Below are 16,845 nucleotides of genomic sequence, written 5' to 3' on the forward strand. Positions count from 1 at the left end.
CCAGGGCGGCACATAACAGGGGGCAGCATTTTCCAGGGTGCGCACTTCCAATAGCATGCCCACAGTGTAACACATAATAAAGCAACTCAGCGATGGATGAGACTTTCAGCCCTTTATTTTGATAGGCTTACCACAGACAGTATTTTGCGCCTATATTTTGACACATCTGACACTGAACATCGCACCCATGTCTTCATCCTCTCCCCTCTCCACACTTATGGTGCAAAAAAATAAAAAAGTAAACACAAGAAGATGAAATAACTAAGAGTCAAACAACATAAAACAGCCACATGAAAAGGCACTTAGGCAAAAGAAAAACCCATGTTCAACCCAATTTCGACCAGAGCAGGCAAAGGGTATTATTTCCTACAACTCCCCGCTCCGACAGAGCAGACCCAATGTGCACGTAGCCACCACCCTCTGCTGCAAGACACTTGCGCCCACCCCTCTTTGCAGTAGTCTTTGGAACAGAAGTCAAAAAGTTCGAGAAGGGGCAAGTCACCGGTGGCTGGGTGAAGCACACACAAACACAGGTATTTTTTTAAATTTAATTTAATTTTTTTACACAAATGTCGCGCTTTCAGCGCAAGGTTCTGGGATACCAGCACGAGTTCCACCGTTAGAAAGGATGAACGCAAAATATGTTGGTGTCAAAAGAAATCTTTAATATGTACCAGTGGTGACTACCACGAGAAAAATAGCTAAAAAAATTTAAAAGTCCCAAAAGCATAAGCAAAAGCATAAAATGGCCAGGTAAAAGGAGCAAAATCGATCACAAAAAACACGCCTATAAAAACACATTAAGAGTCCATCTTGGCAGTTCATGCATTGTAAAGAAAAAAATAGGAAGTCCTTCAATTTAAAGCAGTGGGTGAGCAGCATTCCACGAAAGGAGTCCCGATTAATACTTTTCTGCTCCAGCAGTGGCCCCCTTCCTGCACGCCACTGGAATGGGGAGAAGGAAACTCAGCTGCAGTTCAACAAGGCCAGACAGTAGCCACGTTCGTGCTCACAACACCAGTTACATTCCTTTAAACTTAGCTTTATGGGCGATTCATCACATCCATTCCAGGCCCATTGCAACTGGCCTCTGGGGTTGGTCCTCCGCAGCCCCCCTCGATCCGACCACACGCCTCTCTTCTCCAGTCGGCTCTCCTGCTGGTCCCTGGCTGCTCTCTGGTGGTGCTGCTCCTCTGCTGCGAGCCAGCGCTCGATCGTCTGGCTGACTCGTAGGGCGACCCGTTCTGGCACCACTTCACCCCGAGCTGCTTCACCCGGTGAGCGTTCCTTCGGGGGGGGGGACTCCTCCGCTGTCGGTCCGAAGCCTGCTCCTGCCGCAGCGATCCTCCCCTGTGTCGGTCCCGGCACCTGCTCGTCTCGTGGTGCTGCTCCTGTTCGTCCCTCTCCTGCTTCCCCTCGCGCCCCGCTCAGTCAAACGTTCTCCTCTTTATAGACTCCTGTGTGCTTCAGGTGCGGCTCATCAGCAGGTGTTATGCATCACCAATCAGTCCATGCAAGAGTTCATGCAAAGAATCAAGGAATCCACTACAAAGTCATGCAACACAGAAACCCACATAAATATTCAATAAAAACATGTGATAAGCCACCCGACATTTACCCCCCTCCTTTAACACAGGTCGTCTCGACCGCTTGCTACTACTGGTACCTGACTGGTGGGCGCCCTAAATTAACTTGCTGGGAACGCCGTAGATTTGGGTGCTCCTGTTCAGCCCTGGGAACTGCTGGGATACATGGAGGCTCAGGTTGCTCATTTTGTGCTGCACCTATGGTCGGTGGTACTGATTGTTGAGTCCCTATAACTAGACCTGGAAGCCAACAAGTTGGTGGCGGCAACCGAGGTGGTTCTTTACATGGAATGGGGCCTGGCTCTAGTGCTGTTGGATTTTCCTGTAACACACCTAGAGGACATGGACGAAGGTTATTATAATGCACTGTGCGTGTTGGGGCTTCCTTGCCCTCGGGCCACAGTACATAGACTGGGAGGCCCTTTCGCAACTGCGTCACCACCACAAAAGGTTCTGGACTCCATTTTGGGGTCAATTTGCCTTTGGCTCTCCTTTGGAAATTACGGACCAACACTCGTTCGCCTGGAAGTAAGGGGATCCACCTGGTCCGGCGATTATAACGTGCCTGGTCTTGCTTTTGTCAATGATCAGTGTGATTCCGGACACACTGGTATGCATTGTTAAGGGCTTGCTCGTGTTGTCTGACCCAACCTTGCAGGGTATAGGACTCTGTAATATGGTTCAAGCCCGTAACCCAGTCGATAGGGAGCCTTGCGTGTCTTCTAAACACCACAAAGTGCGGTGTCATCTTCGACGTGCTGTGTACAGTGTTATTGTAGGCCTGAAGGAGAGCCGGCAACTGGTCTGGCCACTGTGCTTGGCCAGTCTCAGCTAATGAACCCAGGAGCCCTATCAATGTCTGATTAAACCTTTCGCAGGCCCCGTTTCCTTGTGGGTGTTACGCTGTATGGGTGTTCTTTTGACACCCATACAGTTTACATAACTCTTGCAGTAGTGATGACTCAAACGAAGCCCTCCGATCAGTCAGGATGTGCTCCGGGCAGCCAAAGGTTCTTATAAAATGTTCATAGAAGGCTCTAGCTGTTGTATTAGCTGTTTGATCCTTGGTGGGCACTGCAACTGCATACTTAGAAAACAGGTCAGTTATGACCAGGATATATGGGTACCGGTCCTCAGGGCGGCCCAAAGAGAGGTAGTCCATGCCAATGACCTCAAAGGGATAGGATGTCTGGATAGGTACCAGTGGTGCTCTTGTATCCGGTCCAGTCTTGGAACACACACACTGCGGGCAGCTTTCCGTCCAGGCCTTCACTTCCTCTGTCATTCCCGTCAGAAACAGCGTTGTTTTAGAATGGCCAATGTTCGAGCTATGCTCGGATGTCCCATCTCCTTGTGGTATTTGTCCCAGATGTTTCGAGTGGCCTGTTTAGGGACAATTACTTGGAAGAGTTCTTGGTTAACATCGGTTGCTGTGGTTAACCTTCCAATAACACCATCTCTCACTACGATCTTATCCCACTCCCTCAACAGCAGTCTTACAAAGGGTGACACTTCACCCATCTGTGACCGTGGTATGGCCTATTCTTTCCACTCTCGTACCTTGCTCAAGTCTGGGTCCCGGGCCTGTTGTTCCACCCACGTCTCCTCTTCAATGACCACCTGGTTCACCTGCACGTCATCATCCCCTCGGTCATGCAGCCTTGACAGTGCATCGGCATTCTTATTTTGGGTGCCAGGACGATACTTGATGGTAAACTTGAAGTTGGCAAGCTGGGCAACCCATCTTTGTTCAACTGCGCCAAGGCGAGCACTCTCCAGGTGTACCAGTGGGTTATTATCTGTGAAGACAGTAAAGTCAGCACCATACAGATAATCTTTGAACTTTTCAGTCACTGCCCATTTCAGAGCCATTAGCTCCAACTTAAAGGAGCTATAATTTTGGTCATTCCTTTCAGTGGGATGCAGGCTGCGACTGCCATAGGCGATTACTCGCTCTTTACCTTCTTGTACTTGAGCCAGCACCGCCCCCAACCCACCAAAACTGGCATCTGTGTACAGGTTAAATCAGGGTTCGGCAACCTTTTTTACTCAAAGAGCCATTTCGGACCGCCCTTAATGAAAAAAAAAGCACCCGGAGCCACAACCCGTTTTGAGATCATTATATATATTATGCATGTATAAATTATATCAAGGGTGCTCATTACGTCGATCGCGATCGATTTTCAAGGACATAAGTGTAGATTGCGGGCCAGAAAAGATTAAAAAAAAGTACTTCTTTCTTTTCATCTTCATGTTTATTTCAACATAATTGTTTATGTACTGATGATTAAAAACTACACAGTGAGTTTACATAAAGATACTTTGTATTAACAGATGAGGCGTTTTATTACAAAGACAGAAAGCAGCGACCATCGTATTCATGCTCTGCTGTAAACGGTGCAATGCGGGGAGTGTGGCATATTGTGAGGCATTTGGCGCTGCTGGCTCCGTATTGATCAGTATTGATGGGGAACAACGACTACTAATTTATCGCTCCGTCCTCCGAACACACAATATATTTCACGCACACCCCTCCGCTCCGTGCTCACACCCACATCTCCACCTGTATGCGCCCCTCCCTCGTGGCACGCGCGCCGCTCAGCACAAACACACACTCCGCAACAGTATAAAGCGCGTGCCTCACAGCTTCCTTGATGAGCTTGTATTTATCGGGCGAGAACTGCAAAGCTTATAGCAGGAGGAGAAACGCGGGGCGGCTTTAATAAACTCCGGTTGCTGGACTTCTACCGGGGACATGATGTGCCGCGGGGAGAAAAAGACGTTCTGAAGGCAGAGTTTGTCAGAGGATGTCCGATTGGCCATTTTGCATGTCAATCAAGTCCCGTACTTTTCGGTGAGGATTTTGATTGGCTGGTGGATTTTCAAGAAGCACTCTGTTCCCCTTCAATCTCCCCCACGTCCCCGAAGATGACCCGTCGATCGCGACCGACGCAACGAGCTCCCCTGCTCTGAAACACACATCACCGCACACGGGAGTCCAAAACACCGGCGCAAACTCTCCGTCACCAGAAAGCCGCTCCCCGTTCCGCGCCACGCCAAGCCCCCGGCAGAAAATCACTCCAGACCCGGAGTGTTTATTGAAGCCGCCCCGCGTGTCTCCTCCTGCTATCAGCTCCTCAGCCCTTGCCCGACAAACACGAGCCCACCAAGGAAGCTGTTTTTTACGTGGCACGTGCCTCGCACGGAGCCAGCAGCGCCTTTGAAATGCCATGAAAAATGAACAAACTAAAATAAATTTGAATTTTTATAAAATACTCATTATTTTCCAAAGTCACAGGGAGCCACAACAGAAGGATGAAAGAGCCACATGTGGCTCTGAAACCATGGGTTGCCGACCCCTGGGTTAAATGGTTTAGAGAAGTCGGCATAAGCCAAAACAGGTGCTTTTATCAAAGCCTTCTTCAATAGATTGAAGGCTTCCTGACACTCTGAGGACCAGTCGATTACAGCTGGTTTCTTGCCATTTCCATAGCCATGGGTCAAAGCACGTAGTGGTCCAGCGACTCTGGAGAAGGCAGGTATATAGCGACGGTAGTTGCCAGCAAAACCAAGGAAGGACTTAACCTGCTTCACGGTCTGGGGTACTGGCCAATCCTTCACAGCTGAGATCTTTTGCGGGTCTGTGGCTACTCCTTCCTCACTGATAACATGTCTTAGGTAAGTTACTCTGTGCTGGAACAAGCGACACTTGCTGGGCTGGAGCTTCAATCCATGTTGATTTAGTCGTTGGAACACTCTCTCCAGATGGTGCACATGACTGCTGAAATCAGGGGAAAAAACGACAATGTCATCCGAGTAAATCAGCAAGAAGTCATTCACCATGTCTCCAAGGCAGCGCTGCATCAATCTTTGAAATGTTGCTGGGGCATTACATAGGCCAAATGGCATCCGGTCAAATTCATATAGCCCAAAAGGTGTGGTGAAGGCAGTCTTCTCTCGATCACAGGGCTCCACCTGCCAATAGCCACTGGCGAGATACAAAGTTGAATACCATTTGGCAGCTTTGAGTCCAGTTAGAGACTCCTCAATACGTGGGAGAGGGTGTGCATCCTTGTGGGTCACTGCATTTAATTTCCTATAGTCGACACAAAATCGCCAACTCCCATCCTTTTTCCGTACTAGCACAATGGGAGCTGCCCACGGGCTAGAACTTTCCCTCACCACGCCACTATTGAGCATGTTCTGCAGCAAGGCTCTTAATTCCGTATACAGGCTTGGGGGAACGGGTCGATACCTTTCCCTACTCAGTGGTGCTGACCCCGTCGGAATTTGATGTCTCACTGCTCCGGTACGGCCAAAGTCCTCATCATGGCTTGCAAAAACCTTGGTTCATCTGTGTAACAGACTAGTCATCTCAGCCTGTTGGATGGAAGTCAAACCATCTCCTTGTAGGGAGTTTAGAAGGTGAGTCCCCACATCATTTTCATCTGAAAACCCCACCCGTCTTACAGACACCTCCACTACATCTGATGTCATACTACTCAGGACCAACTCCTGTTCTCCTTGTACATCCTCTTCTGCGACTCCACCCACTTGGGCCAACGGCTGTCGTTGAGGGATTTCTATGGGGTAAGGATTGGGGTTATGTTAGGAATAATTAGAAATAGAATAGTTAGAAACTCCCTTTTTACTATTATAACATTTACCTATACCTTTTATTACACTAATGGTTTAAACTTAATTCACTGAGCATGTATTATCATCTCAAAATTATATTACATCCTAAGACAGCACAAACAAGCTATTGTCCTCACAGTTTCTCCTCATCCTCCCTTTTTACTTTTGTGTGTTCTGGTGTTTGTGCTCTGGCAAATGTCTGTGGGAACATCAGAGAGATCTGACACTTGAAGCTTTATGACCTTCAAGTATCCAGCCTGCAACAGCATGTGGGTGGGTTTTTCACACCATAGATCCCCAGACCATCTTTTGAATATGTAAATGTCAGGTATATATACCAAGCCCTTTTCTGAGTGTCTTTGTTCAGACCTGGTTCAGACCTTGTGATCCTGTTCCTCCGTCTGTAACCCTGCGTACAGATCTATGCTGTTTTGTGCGGAGTAAACCTACACTGAAGCTAAGTAACTGTCTCTGAGTCATTATTCATTATTTCTGTGTGCTGGAAACTGAAAAGGGATCGAACCAACCTAATACTATATTTAATACAGTCCTTTCTAGAAAATCCAGTTTCCTCACATTTGGTCCTTCTGAGCCGGCCGACTGACGCCCTGGACATCGCTGGAACCCCTGGGGGGGGGTTGCCTGAAAACCGCATGCGGTCTGAGATCACAGCCTCAGCATTGACACATCCGCCTTCAGGATCGGCGGCCCTCGCCCTTTGGATCCGGCGGTGCCCCCGACGTCGTGTCGGACCCTCATCAAATAACGAGGTTCATTGCTTGAAGTGAGTATGCAACACAGAAAGTCTGTCCTCTCTTTACTTGCTAGGGTTTTATGTTGACTGTGTCTGCGTCTTGTGTGTGGGTGCATCATCTCTTGGGGAAGAACAGAGAGAGCCGCGTGCAGTCACAGTGCTGCGCGTGCACGCTCCCTTTCCACACCGACTGTTACGCTCCTGGTTTCGGGCAGAGAAGTTCTCTTCCTCTGTGACAGTGGTGCAACCAAAACCACATTGAACTTTAAATTAGATGACATGACATTTAGCGGCAAAACAATTACAGTCAGGTCAGCTAATGGCGAATTGACCAAAGAAAAAGTCACAGATCCACTTTTGTTTGTTGATCCTGTCAGTAACCTGCAGACGGAACTGTCTGCAATTTACTGCCCATCCTGTCCTGTTAATCTCCTCGGCAGGGATGCTGCCTTTGATCTGCACTTAGCTGTAGGTCGTCAGGGGGATGACTACAGGGTTATACGTCAGACTCCCCCGCAGCAGCTCATGTGGCATGAGGATGACGGTGACTGGCAGGGTACTGGCATCTTATATGCCTATATGCTGCCTGAACACTATGCACATTCTCTTCTTGGCGCCTCCTCTTCTGCTTTAGAGTATGTGGCCCCGAATGTTGCTGCTGTTCACCCACCTATAACTCTGCATGTTACCATGCGTTATGATCCTTCAATTATGACTGATCTTGACTATGCTGGCAAGCTTGAATCTTTTCAGACTGAGGTTTTCCAAGTTACAGGTCTTTTCTTTCATGCCTCTGGTCTTTCGGCTGCCGCAGTAACACTTCCGTCCCATCTCGAACCCCTCTTCACTGAGGTGGCCCCTCACATCGCCTTATCTGGGTCCTCTGATGTGTTTTGGGAGGACTGTGGCCACCTTGTGTGTGAAGGCTTATCTGCAAACGATTGGTTGCCATGCACAGATCGTAAAGATATCTTCCACTCCCGCCTGACAGGGCTGTTTAAATTGCCATTTGCCTTTACGGCTGTGGGTTCTTTCCAAGTTGAACGCCAGTGTGGGTCAGAGAGCAGATGCCCCTCTGACTCCCTCCCCCTGCGAGTGCCCATTCCGTCATATTGCCTGCAATCTTCTGACTCCGCTGATCAGGCCTCTGATTTTCTGTTTGATAACCAGGACTGACCCCTTAAAAGCATTCCTGAGACTCTCTGGTCTACAGGACCTTCTGATGTGGGTCTCATAAAAGATGTGGCCCCCGTTGTTATTACACCTAAATCTGGCTTTCGACCCTATGTTAGGCAATATCCTTTAAAACCAGACGCCGTCGCTGGCATTCGTCCCATGCTTGAATCCTTTTTGAAGTCAGGTGTTATTGTTGAATGCCCAGATTCCCCCGTCAATACACCCATTTTTCCTGTCCCAAAAGCTCCTCCCAGTGTTGGTTGGAGGTTAGTTCAGGACTTACAGGCTGTTAATTCAAATGTAATTTCCAGATCCCCTCTTGTGCCAGACCCACACACTTTGTTAAACGATTTGCACCCACAAAGTCGATTTTTCACTGTGGTGGATTTGGCTAATGCTTTTTTTGGTTTGTTTTTTTTTGGTTTGATCTCAATTTTGGTTCGCTTTCACGTTTGAGGGCAAAAGACTCACTTTTGCGCGACTACCTCAGGGGTTCACTGACTCCCCTTGCATTTTTTCAATGGCCATGTCTGCAAACCTTTCAAAGTTTCAACCTCCAGGGGGCTCCCAGCTTTCACTTTACATTGATGACATTCTGCTGGCCTCACCTACCGAAGACATTTGTCTTTCTGATTCTATTGCATTGCTCCATTTCCTACATTCTCAGGGCCACAAATGCAGTAAATCTAAAATCCAGCTGGCCCAAACACAGGTTAAATTTTTGGGACATTTAGTTTCTGCCTCTGGCAAAACTATTTCTCCTGATAGGATTTCCACAGTTTGTAATTTGCCCGTCCCTTCCTCTCGTAAACAGTTGATGTCGCTATTAGGGACCTTTAATTACTGCAGACAATGGATCCCGAACTACTCTCAGATGTCTGCCCCTCTTTATTCTTTGTTATCTGGCCCAACCGCACATCACTGTTCGCAGATGCACAATTTTAAACCCAGCCACTCTTCTGCCCACTTCTGAAGATGGGGAAGCTCATGACTGTTTGGACTGTTCCCTAAAGATTTTTTTGCCTAGGTTAGATTTAACAGATAAGCCCATTCCTAACTCATTGTGGCTTTTTACTGACGGTTCGTCTTTGAAAGACGACTTTGGGGTGACACACACGGCTTATGCTGTCACTACTCTGTCTGATGTCTTGCTAACGGACACTCTGCCATCATCTTACTCTGCTCAGGCAGCTGAGTTAAAAGCTATGATTGCAGCTTTAAATTAAACCTCGGGCTTCCCTGTCACGATTTATACCGACAGCAAGTACGTTTTTAATGCCTGCCACACACATACCGCCATGTGGCATTTACGACAGTTCTCAACCTCTTCTAGTGCTCCTGTAAAACATGCAACTCTGCTGAAAGAGCTTTGTCATGCACTGACCCTCCCATCAGCCCTCGCTATCGTTCATTGTCCAGCCCACACAGGAAAAAAGGATTTAGTGTCCCTTGGAAACGCACTAGCTGACTTATCTGCTCGTTCTCTAGCTTTGAATTTACCTGGCACGCCTGCCCAGCTCTTGTTGTCAGACCCTGTTGACCACACTGTGCTATTACATCATCAGTCTCGACTGACTCCCTCTCCTGACATGCATGTTGCTTCTAACACAGGCATCCTTATACACGGACCCACGAACAAACCTGTTCTACCACCTACATTATATTCTTGGGCGGCATGTGTTTCACATGGTGCTTGCCACGTCACCACACGGAAGATGACAGATTCGGTGCAAAAAGTTTTTTACTGCCCAAATTTTCAGAAGATGGCCCAGAAACACGTTCGTGCATGATTGATTTGTTTACGCCATAACGCTCAGGGTGCTGTTAAAACGCGACGCGGTTCTTTTCCTCACCCAACGGAACCTTTCCAACATATTCACATGGACTACATTGAGCTAAACAAATCCCACAATTTTAAATATTGTCTGGTTATTGTTTGTGCATTCAGTAAATGGACAGAAATCCATCCTACTGCCTCGGCGAATGCAGACTTTACATGTAAGGTCCTTCAGTCAGCTATTTTTCCTCGTTTTGGTTTTCCTCAGATTATTTACTCTGATAATGGCACACATTTCACAGCAGAGTGTGTCAAAACACTGTTGACTTCTCTTGGCATTAAACATAAGTTGCATGCAGCCTATCACCCTCAGAGTGCGGGCCTTGTTGAAAGACAAAATTCCACAATTAAGCAGTTATTAGCGAAGGTTGTCGCTGACACGGAAAAATCTTGGCCTCTATAGATGCGGTTAGATTAACCATAAACACCACCCAAAGCTCTGCGACAGGTCTGTCTCCCTTTGAATGTGTTTTTCACAAACCTTTTATTTTGCCTACCTTTTCTGCTTTTCTGCCTGATTCTCATGAAAACTCTGGTGATTTACATGATTATTTGAAGAAAGCTGTGAGTGCAAAAGAACAAATTGAGTCTGCCCAAGCCCTTTCCTCTCCACAGACTCTGAAGCCAGATCAGGAGATCTCTGTCGGTGACCTCATTTTTCTCAAGGCCGTTCAACGGACTGTTTGGTCACAACCCAGGTGGACAGGACCTTTCAAAGTTCTCCTCGCCACACCAACGGCAGTCCGCATTGCTGAGCGACCCTCCTGGATTCACGTAAGCAACTGTAAATTACTGAGAGCCTACGAGACTGACATTGTGAGACACTCCACTGACTAAACTCCCGCTGAGAGCCCTGACACTGCCCCTGGCTGAAGAGCGCCCTCTGGAGTGTCTCCCCTGACGTTGCTCTCCTCCAGCTACAGTGAGCTTAGAACCAGCTGACATGGGTCCGCCTCCCCCTCGTGTTTTCATCTGCCTGTGGTCTGCCCTGCTGCTCCTGTGCGCTCTCACCCTTTTCCTCTGGTACTATGAGACTGGTCCACAAATCCACTCCCAGTCCGAACCGACAGTGATGCCAACGACGCCTGAATGGATTCCCAGAGTTAAGAGATTTTTGGTGGATCCCATTGATCATCAGGACAATTACTGGTTTCAGACGGTTAACCTCACAGCTTCTTCTTACAATGTCACTGATTGCTATGTTTGCTCTTTTGTTCCCCATCATGCACGTCACAATCCCACAATCACGCCCAGGTCTGTTTCTATGTTTCAGACGCTGATGTTTTTTGTTGACTTTACCTCTGCTTACTGTAGTATTGGTGTTAAAAGACTTTTTCCTGGTGTTAACATTTCTTTTTCTGCCCAGTCGACATGGAGACAACCTGCCCACTTTTCCAACGCCACTAACAGCACAAACTTAAGGGGTTTGGCTCTCAACAGGTGGCCTGAAACTACACCCTTCTGCATTAGGAGTAAATGTGATGCCCGTTCTACCCATTTCCTAGGCCGATCCCACTGTAAGGATGTTGTCGTCGTTCCTGGTTCAAACTTATCTGTTGCTTCTTTAGGTGGCATGCATTGGAGCTACGACGCCTCCATGCTTTCTAAACACAACCCTCTCCCTCATGCTTTGATCTTCAATTACACTGCCATAGGCATTCGTGCTGGTTTACGTACACCAGCTTCTGTTCCAGCTGCACTCACTTACGTTCCAGGACCACAGGGTTTTCCCTGTCCTCCTGAGTATGTTTGGACATGCGGCCTTAACACCTATCTGTGGCTTCCTGCAGATTGGTGCGGCACCTGTTACCTGGCTGAAATTATTCCTGCGTCTCTCGTTTTTCAGAAGTCTGACCCAGACACTGCTTCGTCTATTGATCATCTGTCCAGGCGTCGTCGCGACACTACCCATTACGAACGCCCCCCTGCTATTGGCACCGGTAAAACAGTTGCCATGGCGCTTTTCCCTTCCTACGGTGTTGTTGTTTTACATAACGCAGTAAATGATTTATATTGGTCCCTTGATAATCTCACCGCGTCCCTTTTGCATCTGACAGAATTTCTTCATGAAGACCCCGAACGAAAGGCTATGACAACAATGATCTTACAGAACAGGATGGCGCTTGATTTCATTTTAGCTGAGCGTGGAGGTGTTTGTGCTTTAATCCACGATTACTGTTGTACTTTTATTCCCTCTTCCTCCGCGAATCTCACTCACATCATCAATGAGGTCAAGACCCTCAAATCACACATTTCTTCTCAGATGACTGACACCTACTGGTCCGATTCCCCGCTTACTTGGTTCACTTCTGGCCCCTGGTGGAGTGTGCTGGTAAAACTAGTCACTCCGGTTCTCTGTGTCTTGCTTTTATTTTTCCTTCTCGTTACCTGTGTGTTTCCCTGCATCAGATCGATGGTTGACAAAGCCCTGTCAGGCCGTGCGACGTATGTCAACACCCTTTATCAACACTATGCCTGCAATTCTCCTGGTTCGCACCCGCTCGAGGTTGAAACTGGTCTTTAAGGTGTTATTTTTCCTTTTTATTGGGTTTGAAATTTTTTCTTGAGTTTGACTTTCTTTTATGGGGTTTGATTTTCTTTATTTTCTTTATTTCCTACTTTGTTTCTTGTACTATGTAACTTTAATTAACGCTTTTGTGCCGAGGTTTGGACTGGTGATGCATGCGTATCCTTACGGATGACTGCTGAGGGGCACAGAGTCGTTGATGAGTTTTGCCCTCCCTGACTGCTCACTGAATGTTTCACACAGATGGTATAAGTTTAGCCCTGGAGGTTTTCGCATCAACACTCATGTATCACCCACCACCTCTGATATACTCATTTATTCACGTTGATTTTATCTGCTCTTCAGTATTTACATGTACCTATACATTTTTGTTTTCGATGCGGTGCCGATATGATGCCTATACTGAAATTCCTCGTGAAATGGTATATGGTTGATGATGAGAAGTGTTCTGCTGACTTTACACATATAATTTTGATATGACAAACAGGGGGGTATGTTAGGAATAATTAGAAATAGAATAGTTAGAAACTCCCTTTTTACTATTATAACATTTACCTATACCTTTTATTACACTAATGGTTTAAACTTAATTCACTGAGCATGTATTATCATCTCAAAATTATATTACATCCTAAGACAGCACAAACAAGCTATTGTCCTCACAGTTTCTCCTCATCCTCCCTTTTTACTTTTGTGTGTTCTGGTGTTTGTGCTCTGGCAAATGTCTGTGGGAACATCAGAGAGATCTGACACTTGAAGCTTTATGACCTTCAAGTATCCAGCCTGCAACAGCATGTGGGTGGGTTTTTCACACCATAGATCCCCAGACCATCTTTTGAATATGTAAATGTCAGGTATATGTACCAAGCCCTTTTCTGAGTGTCTTTGTTCAGACCTGGTTCAGACCTTGTGATCCTGTTCCTCCGTCTGTAACCCTGCGTACAAATCTGTGCTGTTTTGTGCGGAGTAAACCTACACTGAAGCTAAGTAACTGTCTCTGAGTCATTATTCATTATTTCTGTGTGCTGGAAACTGAAAAGGGATCGAACCAACCTAATACTATATTTAATACAGTCCTTTCTAGAAAATCCAGTTTCCTCACAGGTTACAAATCCTACAAGGTATCTTCCCACCACTCAGTGTGGCCAGTGTGCGCCCCACACACCAATCTGTATCACTGTCTGGGAGAGGCTCTACCATCACATCGGAGGAGTTGCATACGTCGCCCGATACTTGGGTCCAAATGACCATCTTGGCGTAAGGTGGGATGATTACTGGTTGCTGACGGGGCAACTTTGCCACACCCTGACAAGGTATGGGAGGAACCCTTGTGGCCACACGCTGACACTCTGCAAACGCCTGGGTCCAGGCCTGCCCTTCCATAGGTGATACGATTGTCTTGAATGCTGATATCCCTGGATGACTCCCTTGAGTGAGAGAGAGAGGACCACACGGCTTGAATAATGTTCATTCCCAATATTCCCTTGTCAGCCCCTAAGCAGCCATCATCCACAATGATCACCCCTTTTTCAAGAATATGCATTCCTCCTACCGTGCAGTTCACCAACATGTAACCAATGTAGGGGATCTTCAGGCCATTAGCAGCTCGTAGCGCCAGCCAAGGGACTTGTCCATCCTTGGTCACTCCAGTCCCCTCCAGGTGTTGGGTGAACAAACCTTTACTCAACAAAGTCACTTGAGAACCTGTATCGAGCACAAAAGGTATGGTTTGACCATTCATCTCAATAATCACGGTAGGGCACTCACCCACTAGGGCAGACTTTGGCTGGGCTGCTTTTAATGTGGGCTCCTCGCTCTGGACAACCACCCCTGCTGCCTGGCCCTCGACTGCAGGGGAACTCAAAAACCCTGGCGCTGGTTTGATGACTGGGTGCAGTGGCGCTGGAGATGTCCGACCTGGTTGCACAACTTGCATATAGGTCTACCTTGTGGGTCCCATCGGTAGGTCTGCTGTTGCCGGTCTGTCCGTCGTGTCCTTGCCCAATTTTCTTGCATGGGAGCCACGTGGTTGTCTGTAGGCTTTGGTGCTGGATCATCCATAGGAGCCTGCGTCTTTAGTTCTGCCAGAAGATTTGCTGATATGACCTTCATCTGTTCAGCGATCTCTTTCCGCATTTCCTTAAGCAACTCTGCTTGCATCTCAGCCCGTATTTGACTATGTGGTTCCCCTGTACTGATTGTAGCCACGCCTCCTGGGGATCGGGCTACCACTCTCTGAGAACAAACGGCCGGCTCTCCATCTTCACTTTCTTGTTCCAAAAACCGCGCTTCTTTAGTGGGTTCAGAGAAGGTCATTCTCTCATTACGTCACATTTGTCTGCTTAGTTCTTGTTTTACACGACCTGGCTTAAGCCCAACCATGAGCTGATCCAACAAAAGATCTTCACCATCATGCTCATCTTCATCTTGCTCCCGCCACCTGGCAAAGAGCTCTCGTAATCTCAACACAAAAGTCCGCACACTCTCTTCAGGCCTCTGCTTGCAATTAAAGAAACTGGCCCGCAGCTGCGCTCTGGAGGCTGATTGGCCATACAGCCCCTGTAAGATGTCCAATATCTTCTGGCTAGTATTTCTTTCTCTTGGACGTAAAAGTTGTAGCTCTCGTTTGGCTTCTCCTTCTAGGGCACCGAAAATAAAGTCAGCCTCTTGTTGTTGATTAAGTCCCTGTGCTCGCAGCATGACTTCTACCTGAGCTCTCCATTCGACAAATTTAGTTTTATCGCCATCAACTTTTGGAATCCAAGCAGCCCCCATAAACCATGGCACAATGTACTGTGTAGTATATGTAGGGTGAGTACTACCGTGAGCGGCCTCCATTTCTAACAGTGGAGCTGGTATCCTGCCGACAACGCCAAAAAATTAAAAGATGTCGCGCCTTCAGCGCAAGGTTCTGGGATACCAGCACGAGTTCCACCGTTAGAAAGGATGAACCCAAAATATGTTGGTGTCAAAAGAAATCTTTAATATGTACCAGTGGTGACTACCACGAGAAAAATAGCTAAAAAATTCTAAAAGTCCCAAAAGCATAAAATGGCCAGGTAAAAGGAGCAAAATCGATCACAAATAAACACGCCTATAAAAACACATTAAGAGTCCATCTTGGCAGTTCATGCATTGTAAAGAAAAAAATAGGAAGTCCTTCAATTTAAAGCAGTGGGTGAGCAGCAGTCCACGAAAGGGGTCCCGATTAATACTTTTCTGCTCCAGCAGTGGCCCCCTTCCTGCACGCCACTGGAATGGGGAGAAGGAAACTCAGCTGCAGTTCAACAAGGCCAGACAGTAGCCACGTTCGTGCTCACAACACCAGTTACGTTTCTTTAAACTTAGCTTTATGGGCGATTAATCACATCCATTCCAGGCCCTATTACAACTGGCCTCTGGGGTTGGTCCTCCGCAGCCCCCCTCGATCCGACCACACGCCTCTCTTCTCCAGTCGGCTCTCCTGCTGGTCCCTGGCCGCTCTCTGGTGGTGCTGCTCCTCTGCTGCGAGCCAGCGCTCGATCGTCTGGCTGACTCGTAGGGCGACCCGTTCTGGCACCACTTCACCCCAAGCTGCTTCACCCGGTGAGCGTTCCTTAGGGGGGGGGGACTCCTCCGCTGTCGGTCCAAAGCCTACTCCTGCCGCAGCAATCCTCCCCTGTGTCGGTCCCGGCAACTGCTCGTCTCGTGGTGCTGCTGATCCGTTTCACAAAGACACACACAGGACGTCACACACCAAGAAATTAACTTATTGCTAGAAATGATGCCAGGAGTCCAAAAATGATAAAAGAGCAAAGAAAACGGAAAGACATGATTTTTTATTTCTTATTAATGTTTCCAGGTTTTGTTTGTTTTGTTCTGCAGCTTGTTAATGTTTGTATATAACCACAATGATCATAATTGAAACACCACTGGGAATGCTTTTCCAATAGATCAAAAGGTTATTGAAGTGGGACTTAAGTATTTTACTCTTTTTCAATAACTATATTTGTCTTTTTTAGCTGTAATTTTAATTTTTGTGATACTTCCACAATGGTTGTTCTTCAATTACCATAAAGCATCTTCCTGGCCTCAAGTTCATCGCTTTTATAATACTAAGGTTTCTCAAAGACAATTTTGTACTACTTAGTTTACAACCCAAATATTATGCAATTTAATTGGAAAGTAGAAACCCATGGATAACTTTATTTTTGGATGCTAGTGTGCTGCGGGATTTTTGTCAAGGTTAAAGTGTGCCGTGGCTCAAAGAAGGTTGAAAAACACTGGGTTAATGGACTAATGGGTAAGAGCGGGCAAAGAAAGTTGTAATATAGCAGGGGGTGAGTGG

General features: G+C 47.2%; 1 long non-coding RNA gene across 1 annotated transcript; it reads right to left on the minus strand.

Annotated features, from left to right (window-relative positions):
• Positions 1–642: 642 nt before the first annotated feature.
• Positions 643–16,190, minus strand: LOC144988908 (uncharacterized). Its single transcript, XR_013652984.1, has 3 exons — positions 14,071–16,190; positions 5,172–13,945; positions 643–3,385 (listed from the first exon to the last, which is right to left on the minus strand). It is a non-coding gene; the product is annotated as an uncharacterized LOC144988908 (long non-coding RNA).
• Between the last annotated feature and the right edge of the window lie 655 nt (positions 16,191–16,845).

The sequence above is a fragment of the Oryzias latipes genome, chromosome 21 (genome assembly GCF_053564925.1).
Source record: "Oryzias latipes strain Hd-rR chromosome 21, Olatipes_Hd-rR_3.1".
Classification (NCBI taxonomy): domain Eukaryota; kingdom Metazoa; phylum Chordata; class Actinopteri; order Beloniformes; family Adrianichthyidae; genus Oryzias; species Oryzias latipes.